This window comes from Mirounga leonina, unplaced genomic scaffold (genome assembly GCF_011800145.1).
Source record: "Mirounga leonina isolate KUSES-001 unplaced genomic scaffold, KU_Mleo_1.0 Mir_173, whole genome shotgun sequence".
Lineage (NCBI taxonomy): Eukaryota > Metazoa > Chordata > Mammalia > Carnivora > Phocidae > Mirounga > Mirounga leonina.
The window spans coordinates 64,911,311-64,932,991 of record NW_023270447.1 but is presented as its reverse complement, the minus strand read 5'-3'; the positions used below and the strand labels follow the sequence as shown (position 1 = coordinate 64,932,991).

At 39.3% G+C, this 21,681-nt stretch overlaps 1 pseudogene; it reads right to left on the bottom strand.

Moving 5' to 3' along the window:
- Positions 1-10,662: 10,662 nt before the first annotated feature.
- The window catches only part of LOC118019614, a 91,509-nt pseudogene continuing 80,490 nt past the window's right edge, over positions 10,663-21,681 (bottom strand).

Below are 21,681 nucleotides of genomic sequence, written 5' to 3'. Positions count from 1 at the left end.
TTGGTGTTCCAAGAATTGAAACTAAAAGGTGCATAGGCTCTGCTTCCCCTTTGGCCTCCCCACCCTATTTTGGATGACTCTCTTAGCAATGCTTACTCTTTTTTTTGGAATCTTCTTTCACATTACTAATGAGACTGAGAACTTTTAATATATATTAAATTAAATATTTAATATTTAAGATATATATTAATTTATAGCTTTTTTTTGAAATTTATTTATTTATTTGACAGAGAGAGACACAGTGAGAGAGGGAATACAAGCAGGGGGAGTGGGAGAGGGAGAAGCAGGCTTCCCGCGGAGCAGGGAGCCCGATGCGGGGCTTGATGCCAGGACCCTGGGATCATGACCTGAGCTGAAGGCAGACACTTAATGACTGAGCCACCCAGGTGCCCCTAATTTATAGCTTTTATAGACAAATTATATGTATAAAATATATGTATATATATAATTATCATATTGCTATTCATATCTTTTGCCCTCCTTTTCTTACTAATTTGAAGACCTAAAAAATATATATGTAAATTCTGAAAGCTAATCATTTGTTAGTTATATGTATTACAAAGATATTCTCCTAGTCTGTGGTTTCAGCTTAAGACAAGTGTTCTGTATAATTACAAAGTGAATACTCATGGAAATTACCAATTTAAGAAGTAGAAAGTTACCAGCTCCAGAAGTCCATCATGTGTCCCTTCCTAATCCTTATTTCCCCTCTCCTGGATGTACCACTGTCTTGATTTTTATTTATCACATCTTTGCTTTTTTGTATAGTTTAGCTACCCATGTAGAAATCCCTAAACACACTATAGGTTAGTTTTGTCCTCTTTTGAGCTTTATAGAAGTGAAATCATTTTGTAGTTTTTCTTTTACTTTGTGTTTCTTCGACTCAACCTGGGTTTATTTGATTCATTCTTGCGATGTGCAGCCATAGTTACTCATTTTCCTTGCTGACGCTATTTTATCCAACAAACATTCCACGGTTTACCCATCCTGCCATTGATTTGTGTTTTTTCCATCTAGTTTTTGAGTATTTCAAACAATATCACGCGGAACATTCTTGTACATATCTCCCTGTGCACACGTACCTGAGTCTCTCCAGGGACTATACCTAGGAGACGAGTTTCTCAATCATCAGGTATGCATATCTTCAGTTTTATTAGAGAGTGCCAAACTATTTTCCACAGTGGCTGTTGTAGCTTGTCTTCCCCTTTGCTTGTGGTAGCTATTGTTGAACAAAGTTTTTAATTAAAAGGCAGTCAAACTTATCAATATTTCTCCTTTTATAATGCCTTGTCTAAGAAATCTTTCTCTGCCCTGAAGACATTTTCTACTTTTTTGCCTAAATGTTTAAAAATTTTGCCTCTTTGATTTGGGTTCTTAATTTACCGGGAAATACTTTCTCTATATGATGGAATTGTAGGAACCTAGTTTTTACTTTTTTCAGTAGGGATGGCCAATTGTCTCAGTACTGTTGAGCGAAGAATTCATTCTTTCTCTATCAACTTGTGACATTCTCTTTGTCACATATCAAGTTTCTATTTAAGGACAGATCATTTTCTTGAGGAGGGGTTACTTTCATTTATCACTTTATTTCTTTTATGGCTTGATTTATTCAGGTTTCCTATTCCTTCTTTTTTTTTTTTTAAAGATTTTATTATTTCTTTATTTGACAGAGAGAGACACAGCGAGAGAGGGAACACAAGCAGGGGGAGTGGGAGAGGGAGAAGCAGGCTTCCTGCTGAGCAGGGAGCCCGATGCAGGGCTCCATCCCAGGACCCTGGGATCATGACCTGAGGCGAAGGCAGACGCTTAACGACTGAGCCACCCAGGTGCCCCTCCTATTCCTTCTTAAGCTAATTTTGGCAATTTTTATTTTCTAGAAATATGAAATTTCTTTAGGTTTTCACATTTAAAAACAGAAAGCCAATTGTCATTTATTGTGATTTTTAAAGTCTCTTTTTTAGTTATAGCTCCTCTTTGTTCCTAATTTTGGATATTTATGCCTTTTCTCTTTGTTCCTTTGTTCAACCTTGTTGGAAGCCAATTTTATTAGTTTTTTGAAAAGAGAAATAGCTTTTGTCTTTGTTGATCTTTTCTATTGTTTTCTTGTTTTTTTTATTTCATTACTTTCTGCTCTTAAATTTTAATATTTTATTTTCTTGGTTCTTGTTTCTGTTTCTGATCTTTTCATTGGTCCCTGAGTTGAACAACACTGATTTATTTTATATCTTTTATTTTAATCAGTGCATTTGCAGTTACAAATTCTCTTCTAAGTACTCTTCTAGCTACATAGGTTTAATATGCAACTTTCAATGAAAGGCCATGCTAAATATTTTGTAATTTCTATGGCTCTGCCCTTGTCCACAATGAGTTGCTTAGTAATGTAGTCTCTGAAGTTTCCAACATGCTCTTGCTTGCTTTGTTTTGTTTGGAATTAACTTTTATGGGTGCTTTCTAATTTGGTTTTATTGTCACAAGAGGAAATGGTCTATAGATATTGATTTTTTTGGTGTTGAGATTTCTTCTCTGTCTTAGTATTATATGTGGTCAGTTTTTTGTAAGTGCTTCACGTGTACTAGAAAAGAATACATTTTCTCTATTTGTTGGCTGAAAATTCTCTATATATTTATTAGAAGATAGGTGTTGATTTCATTGTTCAAACTTTTTACACTTTAATATTTTGTCTGCTTATATATAATTCCTAAAATGGCTTGTTCAAATGTCCTATTATGTTTCTATATTGGTCATTTTTTTTCTTTGTAATTTTGTCTGTTTCTGCATTGTACATTTTGAGTTAATTTTGTGAGGTATATATAAATTCATTTTTGTTATATTTCCTTGGTGGATTGATTTCTTTATGTAATATATAAGTATATAATATGTAATGAATTACATAATATATTGTATCTTAAATTTTGTTTTGTCTGATGTTTGTATTGCTACAGTAGTTTGTTGTTGGTGGTGGTGGCCATGGGGTATCTTTTCTATGCTTTCATTTCAACATTCCTAACCAATTTTATTTCAGGTGTGTCTCTTGTAAGTGTGTCATAGTGTTATAAATGTAATTTTATAATCTCTTTATTTTGGTAGGTGGACTTTTCTTTTTTCTTTTCTTTCTTTCTTTTTTTTTTTTTTTTTACAGTTGTCTTAAAGTCAGAACTTAAAGCAATCCCAGGGTGTTAAGAGAGAGAGAGAAAAGAGAACCAAGGCAGGGAGAATGGAAAGCACATGTAAGGACTTCACAACAAGCCATGAGACAGTGCTAACGCTTGACAGGTGTACTTGCTTTATGTCTTGGTACATCTCCACACATGCTGTGTGGACATACTCATGCCTTGGAAAAGTCTGTTGAAGACAGGGCAGGAGAAGGAATTTGTCTGCCAGCTTCTTCCTAACTCCTGTCTCTAATTAGTCAAAATTTGCTCCTTGGGGATTTAACTCACCTGAACTACAGGTCGAAATACCTAATCAGTGCACTGTGGTGTAAAATGTCGACTGAGTGGGAGAAGGCAGAGAACATGGGCAGTGCTCTTGCTACAGACCCACACAGAGCTGACCGGCACTCGGCAGTGGCTGGAGGAGAGCCAGAGGCTGTGTCTGGGAGGCAGATGAAGCCAAGAGAATTTGAAGGTGTGCACGACACGCATCTCCTGCAACATTCACCGTAATTACTTACATATTTGTACTTATTTTTTTGCCACCTTATTTTGTGTTTTCTATTTTCTGTTCTTGGCTTCATGTTTTCCCCCTCCTTTTCCTGCCTTCTGTTGAACTGAGAAAGTTTTATACATCTTCCTCCACCCCCAAATCTTTTCTTCCCCTGTGGCAGTTTGGAAAATAGACTGTATTTTTATTTTTGTGGTGGTTATCCTGGAGTTTGTATGTGCTTAATGACATACATATACTTAACGACACATTTTTTCTATCAGAGTTAAAAGTCATTCAGCATTTCTATCCTCTTCCAAAACATGACACAGACTTTAACCTTCCTTAACTAACTGAGCACCATTCCCATCTAGTTACTGTTGTTTCTAATGTTAGTTGTCCTATTAGTAACAAAATTGTTGTGTGTATTTAAGTTTCCTCCAGTCTTTTTGTGGCTTGATAGCCCATTTCTTTTTTATCCTAAATACTATTCTATTGTATGGATGTGCCACTAATTTTTTTCCTATCTCATTAGCTCCCACCTGAACTCACTTGTCTTCTTGTTGAAGTATATCCTTCAATGGTTTAAGTCATAATTTATTCATATTTCCTTAGTTTTTACCTAATGTCCTTTTCCTGTTCCGGGACCCCATGTAGGACACCACATTACCTTTAGTCATCGTGTCTCCTTAGGCTCTTAGCTGATGCATTTTCTCAGACTCTCCTTGTTTTTGATGACTTTGACAGTTTTGAGGGGTACTGGTCGGGTGTTTTGCAAATGCCCCACAGGCATTTGTCTGGTATTTTTTTTCTCATAAGACTGAGGTCATGGGTTGATGGGAGGAAGATCACAGAAGTAAAGTGACCTTTGCATTACATCATATGAAGGGTACATAACCTACTATCAACATGATTTATGACTGTCGATGTTGGCCTTGATCACCTGGCTGAGCTAGTGTTCGTCAGGTTTCTCCACTGTGAAATGTATTCTTCCCCTGGTCACACCCCTTCTCTATTACATACTTCGGAAAGAAGTCACTATGCACAGCTCACACCTACGGAGTGGGGAATTATGCTCCCCTTTCTTGAGGGCAGTGTACCTATACGAACTATTTGGAATTCTTCTGCGTGGAAGATTTCTCAATTATTTATTAATTTATTCAGTCATTTCTTTATATTGACAGAGATTCAACTGATTCCCAAAGTGACTTCAGTCCACACCTTGTTCCCTTAGCCTTTTTCTTGAGGTGATTTCATACATTTATAATACTGTTAGTACCTCTTGTCATAGTTTGCATTCCTTTCTGGGATCCCTGACTTAATAATTGAATTTTTTTAGAGGGCGGAGGGGCAGAGGGACAGGGAGAGAGAATCTCGAGCAGGCTCCACGTCCTAGTGTGGAGCTTGATGCGTGGCTCGATCTTATGACCCTGAGATCATGACCTGAGCCAAAATCAAGAGTCTAATGCTTAACCGAATGAGCCAGGCAGGTGCCCTTTAATAATTGAATTTTTAAAAAAAAATTTGCATGCATTAGGTTTCATTCATTGTGCTGTAAAGGTTTGACAAATCTATGTTGCTATGTATTCATTATACACCGTATAGTTTCACTGCTCTGAAATAGCCCCTGTGCTCCATCGATTCATTGCTTGCCCCTGCTCCCAAGCCCCTGGCAACTACTGATCATTTTATTATTTCAGTATTTTGCCTTTTCCAGATTGTCACAGAATTGAAATCACACAATATGTAGCCTTTTCATACTGTCTACTTTCAGTTGTGTGTATTTAAGTTTCCTCTCAGTCTTTTTGTGGCTTGATTGCCCATTTCTTTTTTACCCTAAATACTATTCTATTGTATGGATGTGCCACAGTTTGTTTATCCATTCACCTATTGAGGGATATCTTGGTTGCTTCCAGTTTTTGAAGGTTTTGAATAAAACTGCCGTAACATTCACATGCAGGTCTTTGCATGAACATAAATTTTCAGATCAATTGGGTAAATACCTAGGAGTGTGCTTGCTGGATTGTATAGGAAGGCTATGTTTAGCTTTGTAACAGACTGCCAAACTGTCTTCCAAAGTGACTGTACCATTTGACATTTCTACCATCAATGGATGAGAGTTTCTGTCACTCCACATCCTCCCCAGCATTTGATATTTCAGATTTGACTTTTTTTTCCCTAAAACGTGTATAGTGGTATCTCATTGTTTTAATTTGCAATTCTCTGAAGATAAATATGCTAAACATATTTTTGTATGCTTATTTGCCATTTGTATGTCATCTTTGGTGAGGTGTCTGTTCAGATCTGTTGCCCATTTTTAAATTAGGTTGTTTGTTTTCTTATTAAGTTTTAAGAGTTCTTCGTATATTTTGGATCTGTTGATATATGTGTTGCAAATATTTTCTCCCAGTCTGTGGCTTGTCTTTTGATTTTCTTTACAGTGTCTTTCACAGAGTAGAACACTTTAATTTTACTAAAATTCACTAGATTAATTTTTCTTTTGTGGATCATGCTTTTGGTGTGGTATCTAAAATCCCATTGTCAAATCCAGTGTCAGGTAGATGTGGTTTTTCACAGAGACCTATGTTTTCCTCTAGAAATTTTATAGAATTACATTTTATATTTAGGTCTGTGATTCATTTTGAGTTAATTTTTCTGAAAAATGTAAGATCTGAATCAAGATTTTTTTTTTAAATTTGGAAATCCATTTGTTCTAGCACTGTTTATTGAAAAAACTATCCTTTCTCCATTAAAATGCCTTTGCTCCCTTTGTCAAAGATTAGTTGGTTATATTTGTGTGGGTTCATTTTTGGGCTCTTCTCTTTATTCCCTTGATCTCTGTGTCTCTTCTATTCTTCCCTTTTTTTAATACTACCTGTCTTAATTAGTGTAGATTTATAGTAAGTTTTGAAATCGGGTAATATCAGTCCCAAAATGTTGTTCTTCTTCATTTGTTGACTGTTCTGGGTTTTTTGCCTTTCTATGTAAACGTTAGACTCATTTTGTTGATATCCATAAACTAGCTTTATGAATTTTGATGCAACCATACATCAAGTTGGGAAGAATTGACATCTTAATGATTTGGAGTCTTGCTATCCATGAACATGGAATATCTCTCCATTTGTTTAGATCTTATTTGATTTCTTTCATCATGATTTTGTAGTTTTTCTTATGTAGATCCTGTACATATTTTGTTAGACTTATGTCTAAGTATTTCATTTTTTCATACTATTATAAATGATGTTGTGTTTTAAATTTCAAATTCCAATTATGAATTGTTAGTATATAAAGAAGCCATTGACTTTTGTATATTAGCTTATATCCTGCAAACTTGTCATAATTACTTATTAGTTCCAGGTGTTTTTTGGTTGGTTCTTTGGAACTTTACACCTAGACAATCATTTCACCTGCAAAAACAGTTTTCTTTCTTCTTTCCAAATTCGTATACCTTTTATTTCCTTTTTTTGTCTTACTGTATTTGTGAGGACTTCCAGTACAAATGGTGAGAAGGAACATATTTGCCTTTTTCCCAATGTTGGGGGAAAATGTTCAATTTTTTGCCATTAAGTTAAGTTAGTTTGTGTTTCTTAATCATATGTGAGCATATATTAATATATTTATAAGCCATTCATATTTCAATTTTTCTGAAAACACTAAGTTTTAAGTTAAATATATTTCCATCTCCATTGAGGTATGGTTGACAAGTAAAAATTACATATACTTAAGAGGCACAACATGATGTTTTGATATATGTATACATTATGAAATGATTAGTACAATGAAGCTGACTAATATATCCATCACCTCACATAGTTACCTTTTTGTGTGTGTGGTGGTGGTGAAAACACTTGTGATCTACTCTCTTAGCAAATTTCAAGGGTACAGTATGATATTATTAACTATAGTCACCATGCTGTACGTTAGGTCTCCAGCAATTATTCATCTGCTAACTGAATGTTTTTACCCTTTAACAACATCTCCCCTTTGCTCCACTCCCCAGCCTGTGGAATAGAATCACCATTCTATTCTTTGTTACTATGAGTTAAACTTTTTTTTTTTTAAGATTCCACATATAAGTGGGATCATACAGTATTTGTCTTTCTGTGTCTAGCTTCATTAGCATAATGTCCTTCAGCTTCATCCATGTTGTTGCAAATGGCAGGATTTCCTTCTTTTTAAAGGGCAAATAATATTCCATTATATATATATATATTTATATATATATATATATTTATATATATATATATATATATATTTATATATATATATATATATGCCACACTTTCTTTATCCATTCATCTGTTGATGAACACTTAGGTTGTTTTCATATCTCGGCTACTGTGAATAATGCTACAATGAACACAGTAGTGTAGCTATCTCTCTGAAATAGTGATTTTATTTCTTTTGGATTTATACCCAGAAATGGGATTGCTGGATCATACTGTAGTTCTATTTTTAATTTTTTGAAGAACTTCCATACTCTTTTCCATAATGGCTGTACTAATTTACATTTCCACCAACAGCGCATGAGGGTCCCCTTTTCTCCACATCCTCACCAACACCTGTTATCTTCTGATTTTTTGATAATAGACATCCTAACAGATGTAAGATGATATCTCATTGTGGGTTTGATTTCCATTTCCCTGATGATTAGTGATGTCGAATACCTTTTCATAGACCTTTTGGCCATTTGTATGTCTTCTCTGGAAAAAATGTCTGTTCAGGTCCTTTGTCCATTTTTTAAATTGGGTAATTTATTTATATTTTCTGTTGAGTTGTATGTGTCCCTCATATATTTTAGATATTAACCCCTTATCAGATACATGGTCTGCAAATATTTTCTCCAATTCCATAGGTGTCTTTTCATTTTGTTAGTTGTTTCCTTTTTTTGCTGTGCAGAAACTTTTTAGTTTGACATAGTCCCACTTATTTAATTTTGTTGCATGTGCTTTGGTGTCAAATCCAAAAAATCATTCCCAAGACCAATGTCTATCTGACTATTTTCCTGTTTTCTTCTAGGAATTTTATGATTTTGGGTCTTGTGTTTAAAACTTTAATCCATTTTGAGTTGATTTTGTGTATGGTGTAAGATAAAAGTTCTATTAGGTTTTTTTTTCAGGTATATGTCCAGTTTTCCCAGCACCATTTATTGAAGAGACTATCATTTCCCCATTGTGTGTTCTTGGTGCCTTTGTTGAAAATTAGATGGCCATATATGACTGGGTTTATTTGGGGGCTTTCTATTCTGTTCCACTGGTCTATGTGTCTGTTTTCATGCTGGTACCATACTGTTTAGATTACTATCACTTTGTAATATAATTTGAAATCAGGAAGAGTAATGTGTCCAGTATTTTGTTCATCTTACTCAAGATTGCTTTAGCTATTCAGGGTCTTTCATGATTTCATAATTTTAGGGTTTTTTTTTTCTATTTCTGTGAAAAATACCTTTTGAATTTTGGTAGGAATTGCATTAAATCTATAGCTTGCTTTGGCTAGAATGGATATTTAAAAAATATTAATTATTTGAATCTGAACATGGATATTTTTTTATTTGTCCTTAGTTTCCTTCATCAATGTTTTATAGTTTTCAATGTACAGATCTTTCACTTCTCTGGTTAAGTTTATTCCTAAGTATTTTGTTCTTTTTGATGCTATTGTAAAAGGGAATGTTTTCTTCATTTTTTGGATAGTTTGTTGTTTGTGTATAGACATATAACTAATTGTTTGCTTATTTTCTATCCTGCAACTTCACTAAATTTATTCATTAGTTTTAATAGTTTATTTTCGTGGAGTATTTAGGGAAAAAATATATATCTCCATGGTAGCTGCAAAAGCAGCAATTTTATTTCTTCCTGTCAGATTTGTATGTCAAGTGTTATCAGTTTCAAAGAACCAGCTTTTGGTTTGGTTGATTTTCTTTCTTCTCCTGCTTTCAATTTCACTGATTTTTGCTCTAATTATTACTTCTTTCCTTATGCTTGCTTTAGGCTTCAATTTCTTTCTTTCTCTAATTTTCTAAGGTGGAAGCTTAGACTGTTGATGTTTAGATCTTTCTTCTTTCCTAATATATGTATTCAATACTATAAATTTCCTTCTATGCAATACTTTCACTGCATCCCATAATTTTTGATAACTTATACCTTCATTTGCTCAAAATATTTTAAAATTTATCTTGAGATTTCTTTTTTTAATCCATGTGTTATGCAGAAGTGTATTGTTTAATTTTCAACTATTTTGAGATTTTCTACCTTTCTGTGATTGATTTTTTGTTTAATTCCATTGTTGTATTGAGAGCAGACATTGTATAATTTCTATTCTTTTGAATTTGTTAAGTTGTGTTTTATGGCCAAGCATGTGGTCTGTCTTGGTGAATGTTCCATGTGAGGCTGAGAAGTGTGTGTTCTGTTATTGTCAGATGAAGTAGTTGATAGAAGTCAATTATTCCCAGCTGACTGATGATGCTGTTGAGTTCCACTGTGTCCTTACTGATATTTTGCCTGCTTGATCTGTCAGTTACTAAAAGAGGGGTGTTGAAACCTCCAGCTATAATAATGGATTTGTCTATTGTCCTTACAGTTCTATTGGTTCTTGTTTCACATATTTTGATGTGCTATTATTAGGTGCATACACGTTAAGTACTGTTAACATCTTTCTGTTTTTTTTTTTTTTTTAAGATTTAATTTATTTATGAGAGGGAGAGAGCACAAGGGTGGGAGGGGCAGAGGGAGAGAGAGAAGCAGACTCTCTGCTGAGGAGGGAGCCCGATGCAGGGCTGGATGTGGGCTCAACATGGGGCTCGATCCCGGGACTCCAGGATCATGACCTGAGCTGAAAACAGACACTTAACTGACTGAGCCACCCAGGCACCCCCATCCTTCTGTTTTAATTGAGCATTTTATATGATCTTATTTTGTCTCTTAGCATATCAATCATATATTTTTTCCTTTTCTTTTCTTTCTTTCTTTCTTTCTTTTTTTTGTCTTTCAGCTTTTATTTAATGGTATTGATCTACAATGGATTTTAGATCTTGTGAAAAGTAACCATGTCCATGGACTGCACATAGTCCTCAAAAGCAGTGATCCACTCCTCCAGCATATCTATTCCAACTTTATTGCCTTCCACTACACACTGTACTTAAAGTTCTTTAATTCCATACTCCACTGGAACTAGTGTAGAAGAGCCCCAGACCAAGGTGTCTGCTTGAATGTTCCTGATGCACTCCTCTAGTTTTGCCATATCTATCTCATCCCAAGGTTTCATATCCAGTAAGGTGGAAGATCTGGCAACAAGTGCAGGTTTTCTGACTTTCTTTGACTCATACTGTGCAAGGCATTCTTCTCTTAGCCTCTTGGCTTCTTCACTTTCCTCTTCCCCCTCAGATCCAAAGAGATCAATGTCATTATCATCTTTACTATCTGTAGCTCCATTTCCTGTGGTGTCTTCCACATTAGCAGGGCCATACTTGCCCAAAGCTTTCTTCACTCCTGGACGGCTGGCCTTTTCCTTTTCTTAAGACTTGATGTGCTTATATCTACATAGGGCATGATACCAGTCAGTGGGTGTGGGGCCGGAGACTGCTTCAAATACTGCTGGTCTGCTTATGATGGCATACACCCCTTGATGTAGCTCTTGTCTGCCAGGTAGTCGTTGAACACCTGGAGGCTGGCGGGGCTTTTCAAGTCTCCAAAACCCCTGGCATCGGCTGATCCAGGAACTGGGGGACAGTGAAGGAAAAGAAGAGTGCAAGTGGTCCGCTGATTGCTAAGAAGAAAAGAAAAACAAACTCAATTATATTTCTTGTAAAAGATTTCTTACTGTTTTCCTTAGAGTTTGCAATATACGTTTATAACTTGCCTACATGTACTCTCAAATAACACTATATTGCCTTATGGGTAGTACAGTTACCTTTATAATAGAGTATTACCAATTCCTTTCTCCTGTCTTTTGTTACATCACTGCCATTTATTTCACTTATCCATGTACTATAATCACCTAATACATTGTTACTATTATTATTTGGAGCAAACGATAATCTATTGGCTCAGTTAACAATAAAAAAACAAAGTATTTTATTTTACCTTCATTTATTCCTTCTCTGATGATCTTTCTTTTCCTGTATAGATCCAAATTTCTTACCTATGTAATTTTCCCTCTCCCTGAAGACCTTCTTTAAACATCTCTTGCAGAACAGGTATATTGGTGATGAATTCTCTGAGGTTTTGTTTGTCTGAGAAAGTCTATTTCTTCTTCACTTTTGAAGGATAATTTCATTGGATATTGAATTCTAGGTCAATGGTTTTTTTTCTTTCAACAGTTTTTTATTTATTTTTTTTTTTGAGAGAGAGTGTGCAAGTGGGGGTGGGGAGGGGCAGAGAAAGAGGGAGAGAGAGAATCCTAAGCAGGCTCCATGCTCAGTGCAGAGCCCAATGTGGGGTTTGATATCACAACCCTGAGGTCATGACCTGAGCCAAAATCAAGAGTCAGATGCTCAATTGATTGAGCCACCCAGGTGCCCCTCTTTCAACAGTTTAAATATTTCCCTCCACTCTCTTTTAGCTTGCATGGTTTCTTGTTTTTTAGTTTTTTTTTTTTTAAAGATTTTATTTTTTTAAAGTAATCTCTACACCCAATGTGGGGCTCAAACTCACAACCCCAAGATCAAGAGTTACATGCTTCACTGATTGAGCCAGCCAGGTGCCCCAAGCCTTCATGGTCTCTGATGAGAAGTCTAATGTAGTTCTTATCCTTGTTCTTCTATAGGTAAAGTGTTTTTTTTCCCCTCTGTTGCTTTCAAGATTTTCTCTTTGTCTTTGGTTTTGTATAGTTTGAATATGATATGCTTAGGAATAGATTTTTTAGTATTTATCTTACTTGGTGTTCTCTAAGCTTCTGGATCTGTGTTTTGGTGTCTGTCATCATTTTTTGAAAATTCCCTGGCCGTTACTCCTTCAAATATTTCTTCTGCTCTGTCTCCTCTTTCTTCTCCTTCTCTTCTGGTATTCTAATTATACATTTGTTACACCTTTTAAAATTGTTCCACAGTTATTGGATATTTTGTTCTATTTTCTCATTCTTTTTCCCCCCCTTGCATTTCAGTTTGGGAAATGACATATTTTCAGTTTCAATGATTTTTAGTTTGGCCATGTCCTTTCTACTGATGAGCCCATGAAAGACATTCTTTATTTCTGTTACAAAATTTTTAAGATTTTCTTTAAGGGGCGCCCAGGTGGCTTAGTCAGTTGAGTGTCTGGCTCTTGGTTTTTGGCTCAGGTCATGATCTCATGGGTTGTGGGATCGAGCCCTGCTAGGGCTCCATGCTCTGGGTGGAGTCTCCTGGAGATTCCCTCTGTGCCCCTCCCCCCCCCCCGCTCACTTGCTCACATGCTCTGTCTCTAAAAATAAATAAATATATTTTTAAAAAATACTATTTTTTAAGAGAGATTTTATGTTCACAGCAAAATTAAGAGGAAAATACAGAGATTTCTCATATACCTCCTGCTTGCACACATTCACAACCTCTCCTACTATCAACATCTTCCACCAGAGTGGGACATTTGTTACAATTGATGAACTTACATTAACACATCATAATCACCCAAAGTCTGGACTTTACATTAAGGTTCACTCTTGGTGTTGCACATTCTGTAGGTTTAGATAAATGTATAATGACATGTGTCCATCATTATTATATCATACAGACTATTTTTCACTGTCCTAAAAATCCTCTGTGTTCCCTTTATTCACCACCTCCCCACAATCTCTAGCAATCACTGATCTTTTTATTGTTTCCACAGTTTTGCCTGTTCCAGAATGTCATGTAGTTGGAATCATATAGTATCATATGGTATTCAGCCTTTTCAGTTGGATTCTTTCACTTAGTAAAGTGATTCAAGATTCCTCTGTGTTGGTTTTTGACTTGATAGCTTATTTATTTATTTATTTTTAGTACTGAATAATATTCCATTGTCTGGAGGAACCAGTTTATCCAGTCATCTACTGAAGAACACCTTGGTTGCTTCCAAGTTTTGGTGATTATGAAGTTACAACTTTATTTATTATTAATTAATTAATTTATTTATAGTATTTTTAAAATTCTTTCATAGATTTTCTGTCTCTGCTTTCATTGCCCATCTGCTTTTGCATAGTGTCTACTTTTTCCATTGGGTCTTTAATGTATTAATCATAGTTATTTTAAATTCTCAGTGTGATAATTCCAAAATTTCTGCCATATATGAGTCCGGTTCTGATGATTGCTTTGTCTATTCAAATCATACATTTTTTTTTCTTACTTTTATCATGCCTTGTAATTTTTTGTTGAAAGCAGAACATGATGTATTAGGTAATATGAACTGAACTGAGGTAAATAGGCCTTTAGTGTGAAGTTTTATGTTAACATGGCTAGGAGTTGAGCTGTGTTTAATGTTTGTTGTAGCTGTAGGTTTCAAAAGCTTTAATTTCCTCTAGTATCCTTATTTTTTAAATTATCTTTTATTTTTGGGTTTCCCTAGAAATTCTCTTAAATAGAGTCTGGGTCTTATAGCTGTTTCACCTGTAATCCACTGTTAACATACTGGAGCTCTATTGTGGTGGTAAGGTATGGGAGAGGAGAGGACATCTATAATCCTGTGAATAAGTCTTAGTCTTTAGTGAGCTTGTATACCTGAGCTGTGACCTTCACAAATGATTCTTATGTGCTTGGATTCCTTTGGTGAGACAGAAAGACTAGAGAGGGCTCGAGTTGGATAAATTCCCTTCCCCCACATCAAATAAAGCACTTTGCCATTGACAGATAGGCCTTTGTTAAGGAGAATGCTCTGGACATTATTTCAAAATGATTACTGTTCCCTTCCCCTTGCCAAAGACATGGGATTGTTGTTTTGACTCTTCATCATGACAACTTGGTGGGGTTCCTGGAGGTAAGACCCACAGAAGTGCAAGATGCCCTGTGACTGCAGCTCTGAAGAGCTTCTCACTTACACTGATTTATACTCCATCTCCAGCAATTCATTAAAATTACTGTTTAAGTTTACCTCCCATCTATGGCTCTAGCAGCTTTTGCTCAAGGTGAGTTGATCTGGGCTGTGATTCTTCGTATTAACCTGTCTTTCCAGATTTCAAGGTAGTGGTTTGCACTTTGCCCTTAATTCCTTAATGGATCCAAGAAAAGTCACAATTTTCAATTTGTTCAGCTTTTATTGTTGTTGAAAGGATGAGAATTATGGCTTTATGTGTTGGAGATGAAACTTCAAGTCTCTAAGAGTTCTTTAATGAGTTGGGAAACTTATAGTCTTTGTATGTCTGAAAGGCTTTTTTTCCCCCTTTCATTTTGAATGATCATTTATCTGGGTATAAAATTCAAGATTGCCAGCTATTTTCCTTCAGCATTTTACAACTACTACTTTACTGTCTTTTTGCTGCATATTACTGCTGCTGAGAATTTTGCTCTCTTTCCAGGTATCATTTCTTTGTAAATTATCTATCTTTTGGTAGTTTTAAAGATTTAATTTTTTCCTTGATATTTTACACACTTTCTATAATATGTCTCTGTGTGTAGAATTATCATCATTGATCTATTTATTATATAATGAATTATATATTCTTTAATTCTGAAAATTTTTCAGTTCCAATGTTTTCAAATGTTCCATTTCTATCATTTTCTTCATTCTCCTTTTATGAAGTGCCTTTAGACTAATATTAGCTTGTCAATCCATTCTCCATGTCTCTACAAATCCATTTACTCAAATCATGTTTATTCTATGTTCTTGGAATATTCTTTTTTTTTTTTTTTTTAATTTTATTATGTTATGTTAGTCACCATATAGTACATCATTAGTTTTTGATGTAGTGTTCTTGGAATATTGTTAAGCATTATTTCCCATGAATTTTCTCTTTGTCTCTTTGTCAATTCTGGAGCTTACCCCATTATACTCTTTTTGTCCATGAGGAAGATGTTCTATTGAGCCAAAATCTTCCTCTGGTCCTAGTGTGTCCTCTGAAGACACCTGTTCAAAAATGCCTTCAAAAATCCCTTGAAATATTTGAAGACCAAGATGCCATCCTCCCCCTTTTTCTTAGATTAAATACCACAGTTAAAGGTCATCATGAATATAAGCAGGTCACAGTGAATACTACCTTTTACAATATAGTAATGGGAAATTTGAAAAGCAGATCGATATCTAAATTTTAATCAATAATTCTAGAAGTGTTCATTGGGAACCTGGGGAGCAGCTTGGAAAATTCCCCTGTGGTACATAAATTAATCCTATGCATCTCATTTGGGCTTCATTCATTTATTAAACAATAATTTATTATATGTTCAGTTTGTATTAATTACCCTTCTAAGTGCAGGAGCTAGGCCAGGGATCAAGACATGGTCTTCAGTTGTGTCAGGGCAGGAGAAAAGGTTGAGATGTTGAGTGGGGTGGAAGGGGATGTGATTGTCCAGGCAGAGAGTACAGAGTGAGAAGAGTGCCCAGAGAGCACTCTGAAGACCCTACTATTTTCAGATTCCCATGCAACATTTAGTAGCACTCCAATCATATTGAGTGGGGCCAGGTGTAGCCTCAGGGACCATCCAGTGGAAGTTATTATCCCTTCATTGTGGAGCTACAGAGGGTCAGGCTCAGCTCTTACAGCATTTAAGCCAGTCCTGATCAAGGACAGGGAAGAATAAGTGACTTCACCCCACCAGCAAGTGAGTCTGGATTTAGTTTTGCTCCATTGACCTCTGCCTCAAACATTTGTTGATTCACTCATGGTAGTGGGTTAATGACACCAATGGCCCCTAGTAATGATCTTTCTGTATCTAACCCCTTTGCCCTGTAACTTTGTAGTCCCCTCCTACCCTGATTCTGGGCTTGGCCACATGACTTGCTAGGGCTAATGTGATGTTTGCAAATGTCATAGGGGCAGAAGCTAGAAAAGTACTTGTAGATTTCCGCATCTTCTCTTGTGTCTCTGCCTTCCCTGTGATAACCAGACTAGTTTTCTTTTGGAACCTTATCCAAGGCTAGCTCTCTCTTGTCCTGGTTTCTCTTGTATCCTGTCTTGACCCCTGCTGTTGACCTGAGACGATACTTGGGCTATCCTCATGGAGGGATGTGAGGGACACATGGGGGAGAGGCCATCCTAGACCATCCAGCCCCCAGCTCACTTCCAGTTCACAGTAGATACATGAGCAAGCCCAGCTGAGATTAGTTAAGCCTGGCCCAGATTGGTAGAAAGCAGACTCAAATCAACAGAAAGCTTAACTGGACCTATAGGCTTATGAGTAATATGAAAGGGCGGTTGTTTTAGAACACTAAGTTGTAGGATACCTTGTTACAGAGCAGTGCTAACTGATACAGAAAGGGAGTTATCTGATGCTCAGTCATTCCACGAATCTTTGCGGAATACCTACTTTGCTCCTGTGGGCTTGTGGAAAGCTCTGCAAGGAATTTATCTGCTGCCACACTGGTTCTGTTGGCATGGCCAAGATTCTACCTCTGCGTCCTTGTCCAGAACTTTGTATCCCTGCCGGGACTGGAGATGCCTGACACCTCACTGACTTGGCTGGGCCCCTGGACCCTAAGTTCTTTTCAGCACCCCTCCCTTCCTCACTGGGCTCATGAAGGATGAACGGATGAATTACTTGGAATCCCTATACCTCATCTAGAGCATTTTTTATCACCTCGCTGTCCACTACTTTGCCTCCCTGGCTGGGTTGGACCTGTTTGGGTATGGACTGTGGCCTGAAGTGCGTGCCTGTGTATTGCCCTCCCTTGGACACTGCACTCACAAGCTGGATGAAGAATCATCCTCCGTGAGAGTTTGTTCCCTGTACTGGTTTGCTAGGGCTGCTATACGAAGTACCACAGACTGTATGGCTTGAACAACAGAAACGAATTTTCTCACAATTCAGGAGGCCAGAAGTCTGAGATCAAAGTGTTGGCAGGGTTGGTTTCTTCTGAGGCTTCTCTTCTCAGCTTGTAGATGGCCACCTCTCCCTGTGTCCTCACATGGTCTCTCACTGTGTGTCAATGTCCAAATGTCCTTTTCCTACAAGGACACCAATTATACTGGATTCAGGCCTACCTCACAGGGCTGTTGCAGGGCTACCCTTGCCAAGCACTGTGCCCCTATCAGGGATCCATATATGTGCTGACTGAAAAGGAATGACCCCAAGCTGGAAAGCTAGGGAGGGCCCTTCTGAAACTTTTGGGGGATACTGACGTGTCACAGAGTGGTTGAAAAACATCAGTCTGAAAGCCTGTCCAGAATTTCTCTTTCCTTAAGCTTCCCTCTATGTGCATGTACTTGTGTGCACACACGTGTGCACGTGCACACACACACACACACGAATGCACATGATGCATACTGAACAAGTAAGCGCTATCCCCAGGCCATGGACACATACATGTGACTACACAGAGCACACACACCCATGCACATAGGAACTTGTACAGACCCATTTTGTCCCTGTATTTGTCCAGGCAGAGAGTACAGAGTGAGAAGAGTGCCCAGAGAGCACTCTGAAGACCCTACTATTTTCCAAAGCCAAAACACACTCTCAGGCCCCATTCATGGTGGCTGTTTCCCCTCCATAAAATGGGACCCCGAGTTCCTCACCGTATTGTCTCCAATACATATCTAAATATTGGAGACCATAACATATATCTAAATATTGAGGACCATATATTGAGTTGTCCCCCTCAGTGTATCTAAAATGAAATATGAAGAAGGGGAAAACCCCAGCAGAGAATAGGAAGCCATGCATACAGATTGCAATCACCACCCAATGTTGCTGGTGGAGAGAAATGGATGTTGAGCATTGAATGTTAAAAATTGTGTTGAATTAGATAAGAAAATCCCGTGTAGACTTTGTTAATGATTCATAATCAGCTAATAAGCTCATCTTGAGGAGAATAATGATCCGCGGACCTGTTGGCTCGTTTATCACTGTGTTTTACAACATTGGCAAAGAAACTAATTAAATCCCCGCATCATTACAGAGAATCCCTTTTAATAGAGATACAATGATGCACTAGAGGCTACAGATTACACTGCAAATTGTACCAAGAGATTTTGGACAGCGGGTTTTAATTAACATGTGAGCCAGAAGCAGCTCGCTTAAATAATAACCAGTGCTGGAGCCATCTGCACGAAGGAGCCAGGCCCTAGGAGGAGGCGAGGACGGAGGCCCGGGAGGCAAGGAGGGCATGGGCTGTGGCTGGAAGGTGTTTCAGAGTCGGGGCTATGGGGAGAGGGGGGAAACCAAGATGGGACTTGAGTCCAGGGCGGCAAGGGAAACAAAAGCTGGTGCATGTCAAGGTCAAGAATCAGACCAGGTGAAGGAATGCAGCTGTTTCTGGGGAAGCTGGAGATGGGGATCCACACTGATGATGGCGGCAGAGTCACATGAGCTCTAGACAAGTCCTCAACCCCCCATTTCCTGTTTGGACAAACAAAACCGAGAGAGACCAGCTTGTGAACGGGCATCACAGAGCACTGTCTGGATTCCAGCCCTTGGCAGTTGGATCAGCAAGTTGCCGAGAGTGCTATAGAGCAGGCAGGGTAGGTGCCCCGAGAGGGACCCAGCACTCCAGCTTCTGCTTGGGAGCAGGGGATGCCTTAAGCAGCACAGCCAATGAGCCTTTGGTAGCTGGAGTCCAAGGCTTTCCTCCTGTGCTCTTCTGTAGTTGGCTTTCCGGGGGAAGCTTCAGCCAGTAGGCCAGCAGACAGACCAGGAGGACAAGTGGGCCAGAAGGCAGATGAGTGAAGAATAAAGCCGGGAGCTCTGCTTAGCCATGAGTTGCATGTGCGTTCTCGGAAATGAGGTCATGGCAAACCTAGGGAGAGCTTTATTACCTTAAGGCAAATGCCGGTACCCCATGGAGGCCTAAAGGGTTCTCCTGCAGGGGCTGGTCCTGCCGAGCTGGACTTCCTGAGGGTACTGGCCCACGCGGGGCCTGCCTGGGTCACACAGCAACCGCCTTGCCTTAGCTTGAGCAGCTTGGCATCCATCTTCCTGGCAGTCCCCGGGTCTGGGTACTTTTCTGTTCCCTCCTTGCTCAGAATCCAGGTTTTCCTTCCCAGGCTGAGGCTCAGCACTGAGGTGGCCTGCGCTACGGGCGGTATCACAGACTTCAAAGAGGCTTTTCTGACAGTTGTGGGAAGATCAAGTATCTGTGCAGGCGAGACGCGGGAAAGAATTCTCCCCAAGTTCGTGTCCCTCTCTCTGAGAAAATAAGCTGAAGGCTTCCTCCTCTGAGGCTTGTATATTATTATTTTTTTAAGATCGGCGGCAAAATGATTCATAAAACCTTGGAAACAGAACAATGGCTCATTGTGTACCAAGACTCCCACCTGATATTCTGCCAAAGGCGTGATGCGGGCTCCTTCGAGATGGAGCTGCACCCAGCAGTCATTTCCCAGCCTGCTCTTCTCCTGGGGTTCCATGGCAACACTGCAGAGATCCCAGCACCTTCTAGCGTTCCCCAGGCAGCATTCACCTTTGTGCCCAGGCCCCAGGACTGCCTCACGGCTGGGGCGCTATTCATATAGCGGAAGTACTGCCAACACCCTGCACGCAGGCTTCCAAAGCCAGCCTCACCCCCACCAGGCGCACATGTATGCACACGTGGGCACATGTGTGCTCACACACGCACACGCACACTCTTGCCCTCTTCCCACCCTGAAGCCAGCAGTCTGGAGCCACTGGGCGCTGCTCTTCTCCTCTCAGCCCTGCCCAGGTCAGCCGCACACTTCCCCTCTTCTCCGTCTCCTGCCCCTCCACGGGGTCCCCATGCTGGGCTCATGGAGTAAACAGAAGTCAGGTACCGTGTAGTTCAACCTCCTCACTTTGTAGACGAGGAGAGGCAGGTGCCTATCAGCGAGGGGGTGACCGTAATCATGAACGTCATCTTGGGGAACAGAGCAAGCGCTCGAGTGTGGGAGTCATCGTTCCACTGTGCAGAAAAGTGGCCATTGTCACCCTCTCAGCTGCCTTCTTTGGGACTTCTCAAGGAAGCCCGCACGATTCCTTCCTCCCTGGTCTCTGCCTCCCATCCAGCGCCCTCCGGCAGATCCTCAGGCTCCCGCCAATGTATGGGTGGTGCCGGTTCCAGGGATTTCGGATCTGGAAGGGACTTTCAAGGGTAGCTGGTCCAGCCCATTCATTTTGTTGGATGAGTTAATTGAGGCTCTGGGAGGGTGAGTGAGGGTGAACAGAGGGACCCGTGTGGTCCGGTGCTTGGGAAGACCAGGACACGCCGGGGCCCACATACGGGCTTTATTGCGCTTTTAGTACAAAAGCTGCGACTGGCTTTGATCAACTGAGGCAGGCAAGGTGGCTGCTACCTAAGCTGAACCCAAGCCGTGTGTCGCGATGGCATGGAGGCCTTGCCAGCTTTCTTCCTTGTGGTGCCTGCCAACCGGCATCCCCCGCCCTCCTCCCTCACAGGGCCCCACCTTGCAGTATGGGCGGGCGGCTGGCGGTGTGGACTCTGGAGTCAGGCAGCCCTGGGTTTGTATCCCAGCTTCACCCCTTAACTCAGCACAAGTATTGCCACTGTTATGAGGGGCGCGCTGGGGCTCGCACGGGAGGGCCGCTTGTTAGACTTGAGGAATTTTGTAAACCAGTGGTTAAATACAGCCATTATTAAAAATTAACTGATATAAACTCATAATTGAATAAATAATGCTTAAAACAAAAGCCATAAACACTAAAACAAAATCATTTTCTAATTATTTTCTTATCATCTCTCCTCGAGCTAACACTCCAGAGGCTGGTTACGGCTGTTGCACCTGCGTGGAGGAAGCACTATGCGAAGTACTAGCCAATACGGCGGAGTGCTCCCCTCCTCTCTTTCCTGCTCCACGGTCCGTGATGGCACGTTAGTAGCTTGCTGCTGGCCATGGTGGGAGCATTTATACCATGGAAGTCAGCAGACACCACACATCTGGGCTGATCCTCCTCCTCCTCCTCCTCCCCCTTTCCCTCCTCCTCCCCCTTCTCCTCCTCCCCTTCTCCCTCCTCCTCCACCCCCTTTCCCTCCTCCT